This window comes from Cornus florida, unplaced genomic scaffold (assembly GCF_030987335.1).
Source record: "Cornus florida cultivar Cherokee Brave unplaced genomic scaffold, ASM3098733v1 CherokeeBrave_3.0.0_Hap2_Chr08, whole genome shotgun sequence".
Classification (NCBI taxonomy): domain Eukaryota; kingdom Viridiplantae; phylum Streptophyta; class Magnoliopsida; order Cornales; family Cornaceae; genus Cornus; species Cornus florida.
Genome location: NW_026775578.1, coordinates 58,832,776 through 58,856,380, shown reverse-complemented (window position 1 = coordinate 58,856,380; position 23,605 = coordinate 58,832,776). Strand labels below are relative to the sequence as shown.

The following is a 23,605-nucleotide window of genomic DNA, read 5'->3' as shown; positions in this document are numbered from 1 at the left end:
TAAATAAATAATAAGTCATTCATATTTTGTGATAACTTGATATCATATTATCATAGTTATTTCTGGATTGTTTGATGTATTTCCTTAATCGTTACATCAATTGTTGAATTGTGTGATTTAATGCACCGGTATGGGACGGTGGCATTCTAGGAACGGATTAACTTATCAGTTAAGTCCTACCTATTTTATATAAGGGAATGGATTAACTAAAATGTTAAGTCCTACTTATATTCAAGTCAGGTCAGCTGAACAAGTTGAATGACTTATGGAGGATTAATTTATTATATAAGGGAATGGATTAACTAAAATGTTAAGTCCTACATATATTCAAGTCAGGTCAGCTGAACAAGTTGAATGACTTATGGAGGATTAATTTATACTGAATAGGATGGTTACTAGATTTTATATATATAAGTATGGTGCCATGATATGGGCTTGAGTCTCAGGATCAGTGGTTAGGGTGCGTATATTGCCAGGGATGTGTATCTAGATATAGTGTAGTTGTGTACTCTGGTAGGTCTAGGTACTCATGCCCACTATATGTGCATTTTGCATGTTGCCTACTATTCAGGTTGAGACAACCCTATAGTCTAAGTGAGGTTCCTTTAGTATGTATATATATATATACGGACTACTAGTTACTGTTGGATTGACTAGGATGTATACGTGTATCGGATCTCTACTTGGACTGTAGTAGAGTAGAACTTGTTTGTGGGCCTGACCCACCATTATTTTTCAGGTGTTCGTCAGGAGTAAAGGTTGTTCGTGCTGAGCGGGTATCAGTCTACTTCATTCTTCCGATGTTACATAGGTTTTCCTTTATGATTCAGTTTCCTAATTTAGACAGTTATTGTTGTCATTTGTTTAGTTTGGATTTTCTAGGGGTCCACACAGTATGGATTCCCGAGTTGTATTTTGGAGGATCAGTTGTATCAAAAGAGTTTATTAATTAATGGAAATATATTCTGAGGTTTATTATTAGATTATCATTTTAGTTTCTTGTCAGCATTTTATTTATTCTTCTTTATTCTTTTGTACTCTGTGTTCGTTTATTATTAATTTGTTTTGATATCCTCGGGTATTCGGGCGTGGGCCTGGCCAACCCGCATTCAGAAATCCGGGGGTATCACACGTTATTGCCCACTTGATCTACAATACCACAAAAGCTTGTTCCACATCTTTTCTGCATGCCTCTTGTCGCTAAGCAAACAATTTTTCTTTTCCAGTAGTTGGGTGCGGGATGGTCTTGCATCAAAGTTGCCTACTTAGGGTATATACCATCAGATAGGTAATACCCCATTCTATAGTGATGTCCATTCACTACATAATTAACTGAAGGTAATTGGCCATTGACGATACCGTTGAATACCGGGGAATGATCCAACACATTTATATTATTGTGCGAACTCGGCATTGCAAAGAATGCATGTTAGATCCACAAATCTTGTGAGGCATTGCTTCCAATATAAGAGTATTCTTGTCAGATCGTCCCCTATGTGTGCCGTGGCACTCCACTAGGCAATTCTTCCATTCCCAGTGCATACAATTGATAGAACTAAGCATACCCAAAAATCCTCTCTGCTCCCCTTTTTCAAGCAACCGTGCTATGTCGGCTTCGTTAGGTAGGCGCATATACACAGCAACAATAGCATTACAAAATGCCTTCAAGTATTTAATGGCAATGCTCTCGCCGATTTTAATATACTCATCATAGTGATCAGCTGCACAACCATATGCGAGTATACGAACAACAGTTGTTATCTTCTGTATAGAAGATAACCCCAGATGACCGATCGCATCCTTTTTTTTTGGACAAAGTAATCATCATAAGCTTTGACATCATTAAGGATACGAAGAAAAAGTTTTTGTTGTATTTTGAATCGCCTGTGAAAGTACTCCGGTGGATATGTGCAATTCTCATCGAAGTAGTCTTTCATTAGCTGATAGTGGCTTCCTTCTCGGTCACAATGAATGTACCACTTCTTTTTTACAGACTTGAAATACTTGCTTAACTATCTCTGGCCTCACTGAATTCATACTGTCATAGAATTCGTCTTGATCCTGTTGAATCAACACCCCAAAAGGATCATCTTCCTAAGAGGATGATGAGGAAGGTGAAGAATTAGAGTCTGCCAAAGGAAAAGTTTGTGATGACGAAGCCATTCGAATTTCAAAACTGAAAAAGATGGATGATGATATTTTGCTACAATGGAGAGAGATGAATGTAGTGATGATTTTCAGATGACCAATTGAGTTTCATTATATAAGATGAAAAATATAGCCGATTAGGAAAAGTTTAAAAAAATATTATTTTTAATTTTTAATTTTTAATTTTTAAAGTTTTTGGAGAGCAAAAATTCGGCGAGCCTGATGGAGTGCATGTTTTTGGAGAGTGAAAGCTGCTGACGTGGCTCTTGGAATTGCTAACGTGACTCTGGAAAAGCTGATGTGCCATTTTTAGAGAGTTAAAATCCGGAGAAGCCAGTGCAGATGGCCTTAAGATCTCTTGGTCGCCAAAATGGTAAAAAAAATATAAATAATAAAAAATAAAAAGGTTAGTTTTGGAATTTTTTAAAAAACTCTAATGTTAACATTATTTATTGGATTGTTTGTTGACTAATAGAAATATTTAAAAATAAGACCGATTTCTAATATTGTTTTTAAAAGAGACTAATCTTAAAACTCATATAAAATTATAGTCTTAAAAAATAATGAACAATACTTAAATTCTCACAAGATAGAATGTACACCATCCGTGTTATAAACCATCTTAACCACTGATATGCACTAATAATAAATTATGCCTTCTAAATTATAAGATAGATTAGATATTCACTTACCAAATTAATTATTACTAGTATATGTAATTTAATAATTAAAATAAGACAGTGTTTGCTGTCCAAAACGAATACATTATTTTTAGAATAGAAAATAAATAGATTAGATATTCACTTACCAAATTAATTATTATATGTAATTTAATAAAAGTAATTAAAATAAGGCACTGTTTATCGTCCAAAACGAATACATTATTTTTAAAATGGAACATAAATTTTGAACATATATATATCTATACTATTATTAAATGTGCAAAGTGTTTAGTTTTTCAGTATTTCGGTATTTATTTATTAATTGATATAAATTCTATAAAACTCAAAATTACCTAATAAAATTAAAATTAATTTAAATTAACAAAATAAAAAAAGAGTTTAATTCAAATTACAAAGTCTCACATTGGTTTTAAGTAAAAAAAGATTACATGAAAGCCTCTTATAAAACTATAGAGCTAAAGAAATAATAATCACACCTTCTCAGCCTTTTGGCTAAGATCAAGTATAGTACTAAATTTTTTTGGGTCGACCTTTTGGCTAACCTTTCTTGGTCTTTTGGCTAAGATCAAGTTCAGTATTTCAGTATTTATTTATTAATTGATACAAATTCTATAAAACTCAAAATTACCTAATAAAATTAAAATGAACTGAAATTAACAAATTATAAAAAATTTTGAATTCAAATAACAAAGTCCCACGTTGGTTTTAAGTAAAAAAGATTATATGAAAGTCTCTTATAAAACTATATAACTAAAGAAATTATAATCACATCTTCTCGGCCTTTTGGCTAAAATCAAGTGTAGTACTAAATTTTTTTGGGTTGGCCTTTTGGCTAACCTTTCTTGATCTCTTGGCTAAGATCAAGTGTAGTACTACTTTCTCGGCCTTCGTGCAAAGAGTTTCAGTATTTATTTATTAATTGAGTGATATAAATTCTATAAAACTCAAAATTACCTAATAAAATTCAAATTAACAAAATATAAAAAGAGTTTAATTCACAATATAGAGCTCTCATTAATTATTATATCCCACTATATATATTTTAATATTTAAATTACCTAATAAAATTAAAATTAATTCAAATTAACAAAATATAAAAAGAGTTTAATTCAAATTACAAAGTCCCACATTGGTTTTAAATAAAAAGGATTACATGTAAACCTCTTATAAAACTATAGAGCTAAAAAAATAATAATCACAACTTCTCGACCTTTTGGCTAAGATCAAGTGTAGTACTAAATTTTTTGGGTCAACCTTTTGGCTAACTTTTCTTGGTCTCTTGGCTAAGATAAAGTGTACTACTACTTTTTTGGCCTTTGTGCAAAGAGTTTCAGTATTTATTTATTAATTGATATACAATCTACATGATAAAATTTAAATTAACCTATTTATCTATTTATTATTATGAATAAAAGAAAATCTAATTAGACAAAAATTATTAATATAAAAAATATGTATTAATTGATATATAAAATAAAATAATTTTTATAAAACTCTACCACAAATTAGTTTTTATTATGAGTTTCTTAATAAAATTAAATCTTATTAGACAAGGATATATTTAAAGAAAATAAAATAATTTCTATAAAACTCTATTACAAATTACCTATTTTAATTTCAATAAAACTCTATCAACAAAGATATATTTAAAGAGTTTCTATAAAAACTCTAACAAAAATTATCTATTTATCTATTTATTATGAGTTTTTTTAATAAATGGAGACCTAATTATACAAGAATTATTAAAATAAAAAATATTTATTAATTGTTATAAAAAGAGTTTTTAAAAGAGTTTATATTAAACTCTAACACAAATTACCTATTTATTTATTATAAGTTTTTTAATAAAAGAAAATCTAACAAGACAAGAATCATTAATATAAAAAATAAATAATTTTTTTAAATTCTACCACAAATTACCTTTTATTATGAATTTTTTTTTCATAAAAGCAAATCTAATTAGATAGGAATTACTAAAATATAAAAATATTTATTAATTCATATAAAAAGAGTTTTAAAAATATTTTCTATAAACCAATTACAAATTACAATTTTTTAATAAAAGAAAATCTAATTTTCAGAGTAAAATACAGAAACTCTACCAAAGTGTTTCAGTATTTATTTATTAATTGATATAAAAAGAGTTTTTATCTGTACAACTATTAAATGCGCAAAAAGTTTCAGTATTTAAGTATCTATTTATATTAAAATATATTTATTAATTGATATGAAAAGTGTTTTTCTTAAAAAAAAAAAAAATAAATAAAAAAACTATCAAACTAAAAAATCTATCTAAGAAAATTTAAATTAACTTATTTATCTTTTTATTATTATGAATTTTTTAATAAAAAAAATCTAATTAGACAAGAATTATTAATATAAAAAAATATTTATTAATTGATATATAAAATAAAATAATTTTCTAAAATACCACAAATTAACTTTTATTATGAGTTTCTTAATAAAAATAAAACTAATTAGATAAGGATATATTTAAAGAAAATAAAATATTAAATGTGCAAAAAGTTTCAGTATTTTAGTATTTATTTATTTATATAAAAATTATTTATTAATTGATATGAAAAGAGTTTTTATATATAAAAAATAAACAAAAGAAAAAAAAAATCTACAAAACTCTAAAATCTACTGAATAAAATTAAAATTAACCTATTTATCTATTTATTATTATGAATTTTTCAATAAAAGTAAATCTAAAGTTTCAGCATTTATTTATTTATTTTAAAAATATTCATTAAATATGCAAAGAGTTTCAGTATTTATTTATATATGTAAAAAAATATTTATTAATTGATATGAAAAGAGTTTATATATATATATATATATATATATATATATATATATATATAAACTCTATAAAACTCTAAAATCTACTTAATAAAATTCAAATTAACCTATTTATTATTATGAATTTTTTAATAAAAAGAAAATCTAATTTTCACAATAAAATACAGAAGCCCTGCCAAGGTGATTCAGTATTTATTTATTTATATAAAAAAAAACTTAGTAATTGATATAAATTTTTTTTTATCTATACTATTATTAAATGTACAAAGAGTTTCAGTATTGAAATATCTATTTATATAAAAAAATATTTATTAATTCATATGAAAAAAAAGTCTATCAAACTCTAAACTCTATCTAATAAAATTTAAATTAACCTATTTATCTATTTATTATTATGAATTTTTTCATCAAAAAAAATCTAATTAGACAAAAAATATTAATATAAAAATATTTATTAATTGATATATCATAAAATATTTTTTCTAAAACTCTACCACAAATTAACTTTTATTATGAGTTTCTTAATAAAATTAAATCTAATCAAACAAGGATATATTTAAAGAAAATAAAATAATTTATATAAAACTCTATCTCAAATTACATATTTTATTTTCCATAAAACTCTATTACACTAGACAAAGATATAATATTTAAAGAGTTTCTAAAAAATTCTAACACAAATTACCTATTTATATATTTATTAAGAGTTTTTTAATAAAAGGAAATCTAATTAGACAAGTATTATTAATATAAAAAAATATTTATTAATTGATCTAAAAAGTAGTTTTAAAAGAGTTTCTATAAAACTCTAACACAAATTACCTATTTATCTATTTATTATGAATTTTTTAATAAATGAAAATCTAATTATACTAAAATTATTAATATAAAAAATATTCATTAAGAATTATTAATATGAAAAATATTTATTAATTGATGTAAAAAGGGTTTTTAAAAGAGTTTCTATTAAACTCTAAAACAAATTACCTATTTATTTATTTATTATAAGTTTTTTAATAAAAGAAAATCTATTTAGACTAGAATTATTAGTGTAAAAATATTTTTTAATTGATATAAAAAATAAAATAGTTTTTCTAAAAAAAATTTGAGAATTCTAGAAATTCAGACGGGGCATAAACCCAGAATTATAGAAGCTCCACCAAAAAGTTTCAGTATTTATTTATTTATATAAAAAAATATTTATTAATTATTATAAAAATAGTTTTTATCTATAATATATAGAAGCTGTGCCAAAAAAGAGTTTTATTGTTAAATGTGCAAAGAGTTTCAGTATTTCAGAGCTTATTTATTTATATAAAACAATATTTATTATTGATATGAAAAGATTTTTTTTTTTTTTTTTTTTTAAAAAAAAAACTTTATAAAACTCTAAAACCTACCTAATAAAATTCAAATTAACCTATTTATCTATTTATTATTATGAATTTTTAAATAAAATAAAATATAATTAAACAAGAATTATTAATATAAAAATATTTATTAATTGATATATAAAATAAAATAATTTTTTTTCTAAAACTCTACCGCAACTTAGCTTTTATTATGAGTTTCTTAATAAAATTAAATCTAATTAGATAAGGATATATTTAAAGAAAATAAAATAATTTCTATTAAACTCTATCACAAATTACATATTTTATTTTTATTTTTCTTAATAAAATTAAATCTAATTAGAGAAGGAAATATTTAAAGAAAATAAAATAATTTTTATAAAACTCTATTACAAATTATATATTTTATTTTCAATAAAACTATATCACATTAGACAAAGATATATTTAAATAGTTTCTATAAAATTCTACACAAATTACCTATTTATCTATTTATTATAAGTTTTTTTTAATAAAAAAGAATCTAATTAGACAAGCATTATTAAAATAAAAAAATTATTTATTAATTCATATAAAAAGAGGTTTGAAAAGAGTTTCTATAAAACCCAAACACAAATTACCTATTTATCTATTTATTATGAGTTTTTTTAATAAAAAAGGAAATTTGATTAGACAAGAATTATTAATATAAAAAATATTTATTAATTGATATAAAAAGAGTTTTTTAAAGAGTTTCTATTAAGCTATAACACAAACTACCTATTTATTTATTTATTATATATAGATTTTCAGAAAATAAAATAATTTCTATAAAACTCTACCACAAATTATCTATTTTATTTTCTTTAAAACTCTATTACATATAACATGTTTTTATCTATTTATTATGAGTTTTTTAATGAAGGAAATCAAATTAGACAACGATATATTTAAAGAAAATAAAATATTTTTTTAAAAGAGTTTATATAAAACTCTAATACAAATTACCTATTTGTGTATTTATTATGAGTTTTTTAATAAAAGAAAATATAATAACTAGACAAGAATTATTAATATAAAAAATATTTAATAATTGATATAAAAAATAAAATAATTTTTCTAAAACTGTACCTCAAATTATCTTTTACTATGAGTTTTTAATAAAAGAAAATAAAAACAAGCTATATATGAATATATTTAAAGAAAATAAAATAATTTCTATAAAACTCTACCACAAATGACAAATTATTTCATAAAACTCTACCACAAATTATTTATTTTGTTTTTTATAAAACTCTATCACATTAGACAATAATATATTTAAAGAAAATATAAAATAATATAATAATACATATAAATAAAGTATAAAATTGTAAAGATTTTAGCATTTCAGTATTTATTTTTTAATATAAAAAAATTTATTAATTAATTTTAAAATAGAACTCTATCACATATAACCTATGTATTTATCTATTTACTATAAGTTTTTTAATAAAAGAAATCTAATTAGATAAGGATATATATAAATAAAATAAAATAATTTCTATAAAATAATTAAAAAAATATGAAAAGAAAAGTTCGATAAGTTACAAAACATTCATCACGTGACTCAATCTTATAAGGAAACGAAGTTCCAGAGCAGAGTACTACTTTGAGGTACTCTAATAAAAGCAAGGAACGGGAATGGCGATCACGTGTTTACTTCTTGTCCTACCTTCTCTTCTTCTCCATTAAAGTCCTAATTTTCTTTCTTATTTAAGATTGTTTAACAAAGTTATCGATTTGGTGTTCAATTTCTTTGAGTAAAACTCTACTTGTTCTATTTTTCAATCTAATTTCCTAATTGCTGATCCGTTTACAAGTCCATAATATCACACAAACTTACTCAGTATCCATCATCACACAAAAAGTAATCTTCATCAATTTTAGTCTCGCCTAAAGCCTTTTTTTTTTTTTTTTTTTCTTTTTTATCAATTTCTTTGAGTAAAGTCTATAATTTTAAATCGCTAGTCTACTTGTTTTATACTTGGGGAAGTGCAGAAAACCCCTAAAATATATTTTTTGTAGTATTTTTACCCCCTAATTGAAAATGTGTGTAATAAATACCCCTAATCTTTTGATATTGTGCAAAATTACCCCTATGTCAGAAATATGAAATAAATTAGTACTCTAATACCCATTTTGCCCTTTTATTCTTCCCAAAATGCCCCTGCAATCACCCTCTTCACTACAATCATTCTCTGCCGTCCGTGCTCGCCGTCTCCATCGCCGATCCATCCGCTTCAAACATCAATGACATAGGGTAGGGGAAGCCCAAATATCTTGACTTTTTTATTTGCTCGGTGGTAAGCCAAACCAAAGGCTACCTTCCACTCCTAATATCTTCTTCTGTTTTCTTGGTTCACCGGTTCTCCATGTGAAGATCTCGGTTCTCAGACGCTTCAAGCCAAAGGTGAATTCAATCTAGAATCGGGGTGAAAAGAGCTGGATTTACACTATGAAATCAAAATCTCCTGTTGTAGACACTAAAATTTAGTGGGCTTTGGTTTTAACGAATGGACCCATTAAATATAAGCCTAATGTTTAAATAAATTATTTAATTTACCAGGCTTGGTCCACTTAAATTATTTAATTAGCCCAGCCCAGATAATTAAATGAAACAATAATTATTCCTAATAAAATATATTTTGAATAATTATCTTTAAGGATAATTATCACAATATAACCGGCCCGGCCCAGTTATAGTTTTATCCTTATCAGGAGATGACACGTGTCATCATCCTATTAATCCAAGAAGCCTATAAATAGAGGCCTGGAGGAAGAAAAAGGGAGAGAGGATTCAGAATTCAGAAGTCTACAAATTCAGACACAAATTCAGAATTCAGAAGTTCAGAGACTCAGAAATCCAGAGACTTAGAATTCAGACACAAATTCAGAATCGAAACCCAAAAGCGAAGAACATCAAGCACATCCAACAACGTGCCGTTCTTCATCAAATTCCACAGTGATTCAAGAACAAGCTCGTGCAGCCCTTGGATCCAACCAACCAAAAACAAGGAGATCGAATCAGTGGACCATTCTTTTTTTGTAAAAGATATTACAAAGGACTGTACTCCACATTCATAAATTAATAAAATTCTATTTTGCTCCATATTTTGTTTCTATTGCAGACTTACAAAATTTGTGTGTACAAATTTGTGGCACGCCCGGTGGGACAACCTTTGCCTCTCATCTCTTTCTCCTACCATCAAGTTTCTTCTTTATCAGATTCTATGGCTCCCCCTAAGATTCAGACAGACAAAAAAGCCCAAAAGAACATTGCTATTGCAAAGGTCGACGCTAAAGCCACCATGAAAAGTGGCACGAAGACCAAATTAAGCGATGGAAGTACCTTGACGGGCCCTGTGACACGTAGCAAGTCCCAGGCGATGGCGTCATTCAAACTTCAGCAAGATGTGGTGAAAACTAATCCTGCAACACCGGCAAATGTGAAAACTCAACATGTCAAAAACCTTGACATTGTTCCAGAGGAGGCTCCACCACCAGATTCACTTCGTTCTATCTATGATGCTCACTCTAGTGTCGGTTCACCCCCAGAGTCACCACGTCAGACTTTGGAGCAATCAATCACTTCAAGGAACGTGGATTCTCAAGGCCTATCATACTCAGATGTGGTTGCTGCTATGATGACTGGAGCTGCTACGGTGGAGGAACAACTAGCAACTATGGCTCATTCCATTGAGAACCTCACAAAGACTATTGAAGAAAAGGACTTGCAAATCGCTACACTAATGAATAAATTGGAAGTTCAGACCTTCAGTGAAACACCAATGCCATCCGAGAATCGTGCAACTTTCACACCACCACCGTCTGGGAAACCTACATCTTCCACAGCAATACTAACGGAGAATCCTAATTCTACAGCACAAGGTACTCACAGGGAGAATCCCAAACAGACGCCGGTGACAGAACAAGCGACCAGTCAAAACCAGACGCCGGGGATAGAACAGGCGATTGGTCAAACCAATCATACCTCTTCTTCAGTCTCTTCATTATCTGTCGAACAATTGCAAGATATGATAACGAATACAATCCGAGCTCAATATGGTGGTGTCTCACAGAGCACTCTCATGTACTCAAAGCCCTATACAAGGAGAATCGACAGTATGAGAATGCATGTAGGATACCAACCTCCGAAGATTTAGCAATTTGACGGAAAAGGCAACCCCAAGCAACACATTGCCCATTTTGTCGAGACTTGTAACAATGTCGGAACAGAAGGGGACTTACTAGTCAAACAGTTTGTCCGATCCCTTAAAGGAAACGCGTTCGAGTGGTACACTGACCTAAAGTCAGAATTAATTGATAGTTGGGACCAGATGGAAGGAGAATTCTTGAACAGGTTCTATAGCACTCGTCGTACTGTTAATATGATAGAGTTGACTAACATGAAGCAATGGAAGGATGAGCCTGTAATCGACTACATTAATCGGTGGAGAGCCCTCAGTCTTGACTGCAAGGACCGTTTGTCAGAAGTATCTGCTGTGGAGATGTGTATGCAGGGAATGCATTGGGGCCTGCTCTACATTCTGCAAGGCATAAAACCTCGCACATTTGAGGAATTGGCTACGCGTGCCCATGACATGGAGATCAGTATGAAATCCCATGACGGCAAAAGTCCCGTGACTATAGAACCACGCAAAGATAAGAAGGACTGGAAGAAGGGCGACAAGTCATCAAAAAATGCGGCTAAAGATTCAATGGCTATCTCAACCACCCCAATCAAAATATCTGTTAAAGATGACAAGAAGGATGATAAAAAGCCTCGCCAATTTCAAGAGAGGGAAAGACAGCGTCCTACGCTAAAGGAGTTAGAGAAGAAAGAATACCCCTTCCTCGATTCCGATGTTCCTGGCATCTTGGAATGTTTACTTGAAAGTAAAGTTATAGAACTCCCTGAATGCAAACGTCCTCCAGAGATGGGACGTATCAACGATCTAAAATACTGCAAATATCATCGCATTATCAGTCATCCAATTGAGAAGTGTTTTATCTTCAAGAAGGTGGTGATGAATCTGGCAAAACAAGGAAAAATCTTGTTGGATACAGACGAAGTTGTAACTTCAAATCATACTACTGCTACTTTGACAACCTCTGTTGTGGGGAGTGCTCGTTCTCAACCTTTAACTTCGGAGGTATCTTGCACAACTATCCAGTTTGGTTCATTGGAACCAATCCCAATCTATATTGGCCAAGGGAGTGTACGTGACATTTCAACATTTGGAAGGGTTTTTCCTCAGGATGATGAAGAAGGATGGACTCTGGTGACAAGAAAGAAACCACAGAAGTAACAAGCTGATATTTTTCAGACTAATTATTCTGACAGAGGGCAAAGGAAGAAGAAACCCCAATATCACCATAAACAGTCTGGCCATAACAGAAAATGGGTGAAGAAGACACAGTCAACTAAACACACCTCTATAAGCAAAAAGAGTCAGAAGCCTATTATTTTGCAGGAGTTCTTTCCAAAAGGATACCTAAATGACGAAGTTGTAACAACTTACATGGTTTCAACTAAGAAAACAAGCCTTAATGATGAGAAGAACGAGGATCAAGATGAAGTCCAGACTGTAGAGAACCATAATACAGCCATCATTGAAAAATCTGATGATGATGAAGTGGTTAGAGGTACGTTTGAGTCATGTTGTGCACCAATTGTTTTCACGGACGAGGATCTTCAGTTGGGTTCGAAGCCGCACAATTGTCCTCTCTTCGTCTTCGGTTACATAAAAGAACGAAGAGTTACTCGTATTCTTGTTGATGGTGGCTCGGCGGTGAATCTATTGCCAAAATTTACGATGAAAAATCTTGGCATCACAATTGACGAGTTATCGTGTAGCCGTCTTATTATTCAAGGTTTTAACCAAGGAGGACAGAGAGCTATCGGCATGATTCGGGCAAAGCTAACTATTGGCGAGCTCTAAGCAGAAACCTTATTCCATGTGATTGATGCAAAGATGTCCTACAATTTGTTGTTGGGAAGGTCTTCGATACATAGTAATGGCGTCATTCCATCGACTCTTCATCAGTGCTTCAAATTCTACAAAAATGGCGTACAAACGGTTGTGGCGGATCATAAGCCATTTACAGAGGCAGAATCTCATTTTGTCGATGCCAAGTTCTATGTCGATCATGATACACCTTCGGAAGTGCCCATCCCAAGCCTTCCGTCTACACAAGAGATTCAATCTACAAAAGCAAAAGAAGCATTAAGTGATCCACTAGACGTTTCAGTGACATACATTGTAAAGGTAGCTAAAACGCGAGGGGTCTCAATAAAAGCACATCGGACGAAACCTATTTTAAAGTATGTTCCAAAATCTCAGCGACAAGAAGGGCAGGCACCTGTTATCGAGATAATTGAAACTAAGGAATTTAAATTAAAGATGTCACAAACCAAGGAAAAAGAAGATATGCAAAAGCTTAAAGGAGAGTTAACTCTTCCTCTCCCTAAGATTCAGAAGTCTTCGCCTTCCAAGTCTCTGTTAAAAGGGTTTGTGCGGCCTTCTCAATCTATGGTTGATCATTTATCACTTCCAAAATAAAGGATCGACGAAGGATTCGATCCTAAAGCATACCAACTCTTGGCTAAGTCGGGGTATGATTTTACAAATCCTGCAAGCCTTGGAAAACTGAATGCTGAGGTCACCGGTGAGAAGGTGCACGGCCTCAATGAGACACAGAAGAAGTTGAAAGATCAAGGGCATAAAATCATTTCACCTAAGTCTGGTTTCGGTTTAGTAGCTTCTGAGCCACTTCGAATTCAAATCACAAAGAGGGATAAGAAGTCAAGCACCTCATATATTGGGTTTGAAGAAGTTGAGGATGAACAAGATCAGCAGACTGGGCATCAAAAATCAGTCTTTGACCGTATAGGAGCTCCATGCGATCGAACATCTGTATTCAACAGGTTGTCAAGCCGAGAATCAAATGTTTCAAGTTCTTATATCAGCAATTTGCCTCGTAACTCTGTTTTTAACAGAATGAGCTTTCATGACCAAGGAAGAAAATCTGCACAACCTCAATCTCGAAAGTCAGTATTTTCTCGAATTGGTACTATCCATGATGCACCACTAAAAAACAGCAAGATTGTGAAGTCAGAAGAAGCTAACATCGACGCGGTGAATAATAGTGAGGTTCAGAGCCTAGTGCCTTCGCGAATGAAACGTAAGACAGAGATAGAAGTCACCAATGATGTTATATTGAAAGCTCGAAGGCGAACCATTGTATTTACTAATCAATCAGCAGAAGTGGATAGAATAGAAGGCATTGGCGAATCGTCTTGTGTTACTTCATACCACATCACTGTTGAAGAGGAACCTGACTGTAAACAACCAGATAATATCGAGAAGGCTCCACTAACACTAGAAGACGGGGGGCAGACTACTGTTGATCAACTCAAAGAAATCAACTTAGGAACTGACGATCAACCCAAACCAGTTTTTGTTAGTGCATTCCTAAACCCCTCAGAAGAAAATGATTACTTTCAATTATTGTTTGAGTACAATGATGTCTTTGCTTGGACATACAAAGAGATGCCCGGTCTTGATCCTTAAATTGCAGTGCACAATCTCGCTGTCAAACGTGGGACACGTCCGATTAAGCAGTCTCAACGTTTCTTCCGTCCAGAGCTAGTTCCAAGGATAGAGGAAGAACTCAACAAATTGATTGAAGTAGGGTTTGTCCGTGAGGTCAAATATCCAACATGGATTTCGAGCATTGTTCCAGTGAAGAAGAAAAATGGACAGATTCGAATCTGTGTGGACTTTCATGATTTGAATGAGGCATGCCCAAAAGATGATTTTCCTCTTCCCATCCCTGAGCTCACTGTAGATGCAACCACTGGACATGAAGCTCTCTCTTTTATGGATTGTTACTCTGGGTACAATCAGATAAGAATGACTCCGAAGGACGAGGAGTTAACTGCCTTTCGCACTCTTAAAGGCATATATTGTTACAAAGTTATGCCCTTTGGACTAAAAAATGCGGGAGCAACATACCAGCGCGCTATGCAAAGGATCTTCGACGACATACTCCACAAGATTGTTGAATGTTATGTTGATGACTTGGTGGTTAAGACAAAAGAACGAAGAAATCATTTACAGGATTTACGTACTGTCTTTAATCGCCTTCGAAAATATCAACTTAAGATGAATCCCCTTAAATGTGCATTTGGTGTGACTTCAGGGAAATTCCTGAGATACATCGTACGTCATCGTGGTATTGAGATTGATCGTAATAAAATTGAGGCCATTCAAAAGATGCTGCCACCAAAGAATTTACGTGAACTTAGAAGTTTACAAGGTCAACTTGCGTTCATTCGTCGGTTCATCTCAAATTTAGCGGGTTGTTGTCAGCCTTTTAACCGACTCCTAAAAAAAGATGTTCCATTTAATTGGGACCAATCATGCCAAAATGCTTTTGATAGCATCAAAAAGTACCTTCTCAATTCTCCGGTATTGGGAGCACCGGTACCTGGAAAGTCACTCATACTTTACATTGCTGCGCAAGAAGAATCGCTGGGTGCCTTACTTGCTCAGAATAATGAAGAACATAAAGAGAAGGCATTGTATTATTTAAGTCGCAGACTCACCCCGACAGAGCGAAATTATCCTCCAATTGAAAAAACATGCCTCGCACTTGTCTTCGCTTCTAAGAAATTGAGGCATTATTTCTTGGCTCATACGATACATCTTGTTGCAAGGGCAGATCCTCTCAAATATGTCATGTCTAAGCCGGTCCTTTCCGGACGATTGGCGAGGTGGTCAATTTTGTTCAACGAATTTGAAATTATTTATGTGCCACGAAAAGCAGTAAAAGGACAAGTCTTAGCTGATTTCTTAGCTGACCATCCTATTCCAGCCGATTGGGAAATTTCTGAAGATTTTCCTGATGAAGAAGTCTTCCTTGTGGACATCCTCCCTCCATGGATGATGTTTTTCGATGGGGCAGCACGATCAAATGGGGCTGGAGCAAGTGTAGTTTTTGTTTCTCCAAAGAGACATGTCATTCCATACTCTTTTGCACTTGCTGAAAACTGCTCAAATAATGTAGCTGAGTATCAAGCCTTGATTATCAGCCTTCAAATGGCGAATGAGATGAACATCACGGACCTCGAAATATATGGAGACTCTAAGTTGGTGATCAACCAACTTCTTAAAGAATATGAGGTTAAGAAAGATGATCTAGTACCGTACCATCGTTACGCTTCTCATTTGTTGGAACGGTTTGATAGCGTCATACTAGAGCACATTCCAAGAAAAGAAAATTGGATAGCTGATGCTTTGGCAAATTTGGTTACAACATTGGCGTTAACTGATGAAGACCTGGTTGATGTTCCTGTATGTCAAAGATGGGTCTTGCCACAAGTCTTGGAGGATAAATTTGAAGAAAGTAATGTGGTTTCTTGTTGGACACAAGAGGAAGAAGACTGGAGAATCCCTATCATTGATTATCTGGAACATGGAAAGCTTCCCGAAGACCTACGCCATAAGACTGAAATACGAAGGCGAGCACCTCGTTTCATCTATTACAACGATACATTGTATAGGCGTTCCTATGAGGGCCTTTTCCTTCGCTGCCTTGGAAATAATGAAGCAACGCATGCAATGAAGGAGGCACATTCTGGGATTTGTGGAGCTCATCAATCTGGTCCAAAGCTGCACTTTCGCGTCAAAAGAATGGGTTATTATTGGCCCACCATGGTCAAAGATTGCTTGGAGTATGCAAAAAGGTGTCAAGCCTGTCAATTCTATGCCAACTTCATACACCAACCACCGGAACCATTACACCCTACTGTGACGTCATGGCCGTTCGATACATGGGGATTAGATGTAGTTGGTCCTTTAGAAAAGTCTTCAAAAGGCTACTTGTATATCTTGGCTGCAACTGATTATTTTTCAAAATGGGCGGAAGCTGCACCCTATAAACATGTGAAAAAGGAAACAGTGGTTGACTTCATCAAGTCCAACATTATTTATCGATATGGTGTCCCTCGATACATCATCACTGATAACGGGACGAATTTTAAAAACAGTTGGGTAACTGACCTTTGTGAGAAATTTGGATTCAAACAACGTAAATCCTCCATGTACAATGCCCCTGCAAATGGTCTCGCAGAAGCATTCAATAAGACTCTATGTGAGCTATTGAAGAAAGTAGTCAACCAAACAAAGCAAGATTGGGATGAGCGAATGGAAGAAGCATTATGGGCACACCGCACTACGCATCGGACACCTACTCAAGCAACTCCATATTCTCTGGTCTATGGCGAAACAGTTCTTCCATTGGAACAACAAATCCCTTCATTAAGGATAGCCATACAAGAAGGTCTTACAAGTGAAGAAAATGCCATCTTACGTCTTCAAGAACTGGAAGCATTGGATGGAAAGAGATTAGAAGCTCAACAACAGCTAGAGTGTTATCAAGCTCGACTTTTTAAAGCGTTCAATAAGAGAGTTCGACCTCGATCATTTCAAGTTTGAGACTTAGTATTAGCTGTTCGTAGACCGATTGTCATAAATCGCAAGGGAAATAAATTTGTATCCAAATGGGATGGACCGTATGTTGTTCGCGAAGTTTATACTAACGGCGCATATCTCATTATTGATGAAGACGGAGTAAGAGTGGGGCCCATTAATGGCAAATTCCTGAAGAGCTACTACCCATGAAGGTAATGCTCCTGATCGTACGAGCTTAAACTGCACTATGCTCCTGGCTTACATGAGTTAAAACTGTGATTGCCAAAAAAAAAAAAAAAAAACCCTTATCTTTATTGAACTACGTGATGACTTGATCCCTCTTTTGAGGGTACGTAGGCAGCTTAGACTTTTATTCTAAGTTCAACACGCCCAAAAAAAAAAAAAAAAATTCTTTATAAACTCCTGACCCGCAAGAGTATAAACTGTGAACGGTGAAACAAATAAATAATGATAACATCTTTGTAAATAAAATGGAGATAATAAATCATTTGTTTTATTACTAAAATTCAAAGTTACAACTTTTTTTTGGAAAAAAATGATGATCAATACTAAATTTCCATAGCGATAATTTCGTTACATTCTTTCCATAATATCTCTTCCAGTTGCTTCACTACTTCAAGATCGCGATTCGAGATGACGTTAGCTTCTTCTATTGATTTTCGATCTTCCCAAAGTTTGGTGCTGGCTTCCTTCTTCTAAGATAACTGTGCATCCGTTGTCGATATGAGGACTTTAAGCCCTTGAGTCTCTTCCCTGGCTTCTTGCAATTCTTTCACTAATCTAGCTTCTTTAAATTCAGCTTCACTCAAACTAGATTGAAGTGATTCTATACGCTTAGCACCATCATCTTCTATAGACCTAGCGTTGGTGAGCTGTGCATCAATACTGGCCAATCGTTGGGATTGAGAGTCTGAAGTCATCATACAGGCATACGAAGAAGATGTAGCAATATAATTGGCCGCATTATTGGTATATGAGTCAATTCGCCGCTTCAAAGCTGAATGGTCTCCAGGGAGTTTTGCGAGTCCTTCATAAAGTGTTTGAAGTTTAGGTGCTCGAGACAGTATTTTATCGGTAGGAGTATCGCGTATGATATTCTTTATGAAATCAATAAAGAATAAAGCAGCACGACGATGAACATCAAGAACGATCTCTTCCGCATTGAAAATTGACATTTCAGAAGGGGCAACACGATGTAAGGGTGGACCCTGTTCTCTTAAAATCAAAGAAGGGATAACTACATGATCTTTACCAATATTTTCAACCACCTTCATAGCTTGACTAGTCACTTCAGCAACCCCCAAAACATCCGAGTGTTAACTAACTCTGCTTCTTTGTAGTGAAATCTCTGTACCTTTTCCTATCGCAGTGGCCAACTCTAAGGCAGACGGTCCATAAATAGATTCTGCACTACATGTTGGGTTAGCAACAATGACGACATCTTCCCCAAGAAATCCCTTACTGTCTTTTATCTATTAAAAAAAATAATAATAAATAATGGTAATTTGCAGTACAAAAATATATATATATATATATATATATATATATATATATATATATATATATAAAATAACAGTTACCTGTATAGGTTGTGAACTGCTAGGTACCCCAGTAAAAAATTGATCAAGAGAAGTGGCAACACATTCCTGTACTGAATCAAGTCTCACTTTGTCGGTGACATGCTTCCAGTTACGATCCTCATCATAAGCTTTCACATCCTCATCTAACTCCATTGACAACTGACGATGGCGACGGTTATTGATTAGTGGTGGGACATCTTCTGCTATTTGGTGATGGCTACTAGATCCTCCAACAACGTCACAATCATTATGAGATTTGATGGTTAACTTTGGCACTGGCTTAGATGGGAGATTTGACTTCAGCCCCTTAATTAAAACCTTCCTGATTTTAGTTGGTTTCTCTGGTGGGGAAATCGTACGTTTAGATTGTTTTGAGGTAGTTTCTTTCTGTGTAAATGGATCAATATATACGCTGGACCACCATTGGCATATGCTCTGGTAATTGAGAATTTTTGGTGGCTGAAGGTTGAAGGAAGCAACGCATCACAACCAGAAGAATAATGAACGGATGAGTTCCAATGCTTTAAAAATTCCTCTAAGGTGCAAGTACGAAAGTCATTTTTTAATTTTCCAGGAATATCTTGATGGTACCCAAATTGTCGGCTAAATCTGTGTGGACTATACGGCTCAATGATAAGACGGTCATTTTGGCGCAATGTCAAATAACATGATTGAAGATTGATTAGGGTATCAAAGTCAGCCTTTTTCATCTCGCCATATTCTACAATAAGTCGCTCTTTTGAAGATCTTTTAGCCATTCGAGTTAAGTTTATTCCTTTACATGATCTGAATAAATTTTGGGCTTTAAAATGGTCAAAGTATCTTGCTCCTCCTTCGCCTGCATATAATGTCATTCTAGGCCAATAATTGGTATTAGGAATGGTGAAATTAGTTCTGAAATATTCACTCAACCATCCGAATACATAGTGAATAGGAAATATCGCAGAGCAGCTTCCAGGATCTGGTGAGGAAACAATCTCGTTCAAGCCTCTGTAAATACTGGCTAGAACCGGGATGGAAAGACAAATGTTGCAGCCATCTGCTAACATGCTTGCGATCTTGAAAGTCCCAGGATGAATTATGTTGCTAAGGTGTGCAGGTAAGGCAAATTTGCAGAGCCAACATGCTAAAAAAGCAGCTAGATAAGTGGTGTCTCTCGATGTTTCATCTACACCAAGATTGATAAATACTTCTTTCTCTTTGGTGGACATCGACCGGACAGGAGGAATCACACCAGACAGATTTTGAGTCCTCATAGGGCGGTGAACTTTATTTTTTGTTGATTTCTTTGAAGGTTTGGCATGTCTTGATGCACCTTTAAACCAGAAATTAATTCAGTCAGACATCTTCACATTCTGATCTCCTTTATACTTCTTGGAAAGTCTGTGGAAGGCCAAAAATAGGTGTTGACAACTCAAAGGGATAGAATTTTTGTTGTTGCCAGCTCTTGATAGTTCATCTGCACAAGGAATAACTTCATCATAAATTGTTCCTTGGTGAGGAAGACCACCTAGCATATATAGATCTCGAAGAGAAATTGATAGCTCGCCAATAGAACAATGAAGTGTATTAGTGGCTGGGCACCAACATTCAAGGAATGCTTTGAATACATCTTCATGACGATCATAGGAAAATAGGGAGGCGAATAAAGCACCATATAGTTGTTGTTTTGATAGAAAGTCATGGAACCGCGCCAAGACATCTTCTAACCACTCCCAATGTAGTTCGGTGTATAGCAATTCAGCAGGAAGTTTATAGGGAATACTCCATGATATTTCCTTCGCCTGAACATTAAGACCCAATAGTGAAAACTGGTTTTCTTCAACAACTCTCTCATGAAGTGAAGAATTTAGTATCAAGGCTTTAGAGACAATAGATTCTTCATTAATCTGATCAGGACCAAAGTCGGTGAGTTCGCATGTGGCCGTGCATGTCCAATGAGATGAACAATGTTTATTGTTAGAATCAGGCACTTGAATAGCATTGCGACCAAAAAGTGAGTCATATACACTTAATGTCGTTCCTTGGACTTGTTGACTATTTTCGCTCTCTAAGATAGTCAGCTTTTGATTTGCGAAACACTTGAACACCACCATGATGGATAACAAAGCTCAAATCGGTGTTGTCTAGAAGGAGGACTCAATTTCTGCTACGGTTGATACAAATCAAGTTGTTATACCCAATCAAGCCCTGCAAAGAAAAAAAGGGGCGGTTAGAAAAACAAAAAAAAAAAAAAAATTTCCTACATGCGTGGAGAGAGGAAAAAAAAAAAAATTCTCCTACATGCGTGAAAAAAAAAAAAAAAAAAAAAAAAAAAAAAAAAAATTGTTCTCCTACATGCATGGAGAGAGAAAAAAAAAAATAAAAAAAATTTCCTACATGCGTGGAGAGAGAGAGAAAAAAAAGAAGAAGAAGAAGAAACACACGTAACAATTATTTGTGATCTAACAAGTCTTTAGAGATTTTTTTGGAATTGATATCAAACCCTACAATATTGAGGGTATATATAGGCAACAAGATACCTCCAAGTTGTATTGGGATTTGGACAATTCAATTTAAATAGGAAAGTACAATTAAGATGAAAAAAAAAAAAAACTTCAAGTCCCACTTGGAAAAAGAGACAAGTCTTGTCAAAATTGGGACTTGAAGTGGGGCAATTTGTAGACACTAAAATTTAGTGGGCTTTGGTTTTAACGAATGGACCCATTAAATATAGGCCTAATGTTTAAATAAATTATTTAATTTACCAGGCTTGGTCCACTTAAATTATTTAATTATCTTTAAGGATAATTATCACAATATAACTGGCCCGGCCCAGTTATAGTTTTATCTTTATCCGTAGATGACACGTGTCATCATCCTATTAATCCAAGAAGCCTATAAATAGAGGCCTGAAGGAAGAAAAAGGGAGACAGGATTCAGAATTCAAAAGTCTACAAATTCAGACACAAATTCAGAATTCGGAACAATTCATCAAATTTCACAATGATTCAAGAACAAGCTCGTCCAACCAATCAAAAACAAGGAGATCGAATCCGAAGACCATTCTTTTTTTGTAAAAGATATTACAAAGGACTGTACTCTACATTCATAAATTAATAAAATTCTATTTTGCTCCGTATTTTGTTTCTATTATAGAGGTACAAAATTTGTGTGTACACCTGTCATACTCACAAAGGCAATAAACTTATCACGATTGGAACGAGAATCTCCCGTCGAAGTTCATCAGAGGAATTAAACATTCTTGGTCACTTCTAGGCTATGGATCAGTCCACTGCGTTATCCTATCAGTGACAGAATGGACCGGCAAGCATGAATCGGCCGGCCGGCTTTACTAGTTTTGACCCAAACGGGTCTGTACAGCCGACGCAAGGAGGTGCTTGGCACTGATGGATCTGGCGAGGATGGATGTGGCGGGCGGTGGTGACGAGGACAGTTCGCGGTAAAGAGCGTGGAGCGGTGGCCGGCGAGAGGGAGGGCTCGGCGGTGAGAGAAACGGCAGGCACGGAATAACTGAATCGGCCGTGAGCTTGATGGGTCCAGTAAAAGATGCGATTTCCGATGGCAATGGTCGAACTGACGGACAGAGACTTGTAAAAAAATCGCGACTTTGGTGGTGGTTGATTTGCAGATCTTCGGACTGGGCATTTGGGTTGACGGCAGTGATGGGTGGTGATTTTTTTATTTTTTTTTATTTTTTTTCCCAGGAAGTCTGTAATATGTATAAGAATTGGCTCATATCAAGAAATTCAACCAATTTTTCCCTTTTATGCTCATAAATTGCCTTCGGTATTTTTTTTTTTTTTTCGGAAAGTCTGTAACATGTATAAGAATTGGCTCATATCAAGAAATTCAACCAATTTTTTTCCTTTTATTCTCATAAATTGGTTTCAGTATTATTATTTTTTTTTCGGAAAGTCCGTAATATGTATAAGAATTGGCTCATGTCAAGAAATTCAACCAATTTTTTCCTTTTATGCTCATAAATTGCTTTCAGAAAGCGCGGATAAAATATAATCAAAGCCAAAAATAAATTGAGAAAGATTTTAATTTTATGAGATCGAATACCTTTTTAATTAGAAAAAGGTGAAATAATATGTGGCCGTCAATCTGACACAGGAGCCGTGGAAAGAGGTACAAGGCTAAACTACAACACTAGACGGCGGCGATCTAACACGAGCAATGGGGTTTTCTTCTTTAAGAAAAATTCCGAGAAGTCCGTGGTGCACCGTATAAGTAACAGATATTGAAAACTACAAAGCAAATATAATACTATGTGTATATGATTCTGCAGAGAAGAGAAAATGGGTTAACAAGGGTTCTTTGCGGTGGTTGGGTTAGGAAGAATAGTGCCCTTTTTTGTCTTTTTACAAAAAAAATTATTTTTATATATTTTATAAAATTATTAAATAAGGGTAATTTGGTCCATTTAAATTTTAAATTTGTCAAGGGACTTAATTGCACCAAATTGAAACTTGAGGGGTGTTTTTTGCACCCGAGGGGTGTGATATGCACCG

The 23,605-nt window shown here is 33.4% G+C and overlaps 2 non-coding genes and 1 pseudogene across 2 annotated transcripts; 1 reads left to right on the top strand and 2 right to left on the bottom strand.

Annotated features, from left to right (window-relative positions):
* Positions 1–3,303: 3,303 nt before the first annotated feature.
* LOC132272304 (U2 spliceosomal RNA) lies at positions 3,304–3,439 on the top strand (annotated as a pseudogene).
* A 19,587-nt stretch (positions 3,440–23,026) lies between these two features.
* On the bottom strand, positions 23,027–23,114 carry LOC132272290 (small nucleolar RNA U36a). Its single transcript, XR_009470030.1, has one exon. It is a non-coding gene; the product is annotated as a small nucleolar RNA U36a (small nucleolar RNA).
* A 68-nt stretch (positions 23,115–23,182) lies between these two features.
* On the bottom strand, positions 23,183–23,324 carry LOC132272294 (small nucleolar RNA snoR134). Its single transcript, XR_009470034.1, has one exon. It is a non-coding gene; the product is annotated as a small nucleolar RNA snoR134 (small nucleolar RNA).
* Positions 23,325–23,605: the final 281 nt, after the last annotated feature.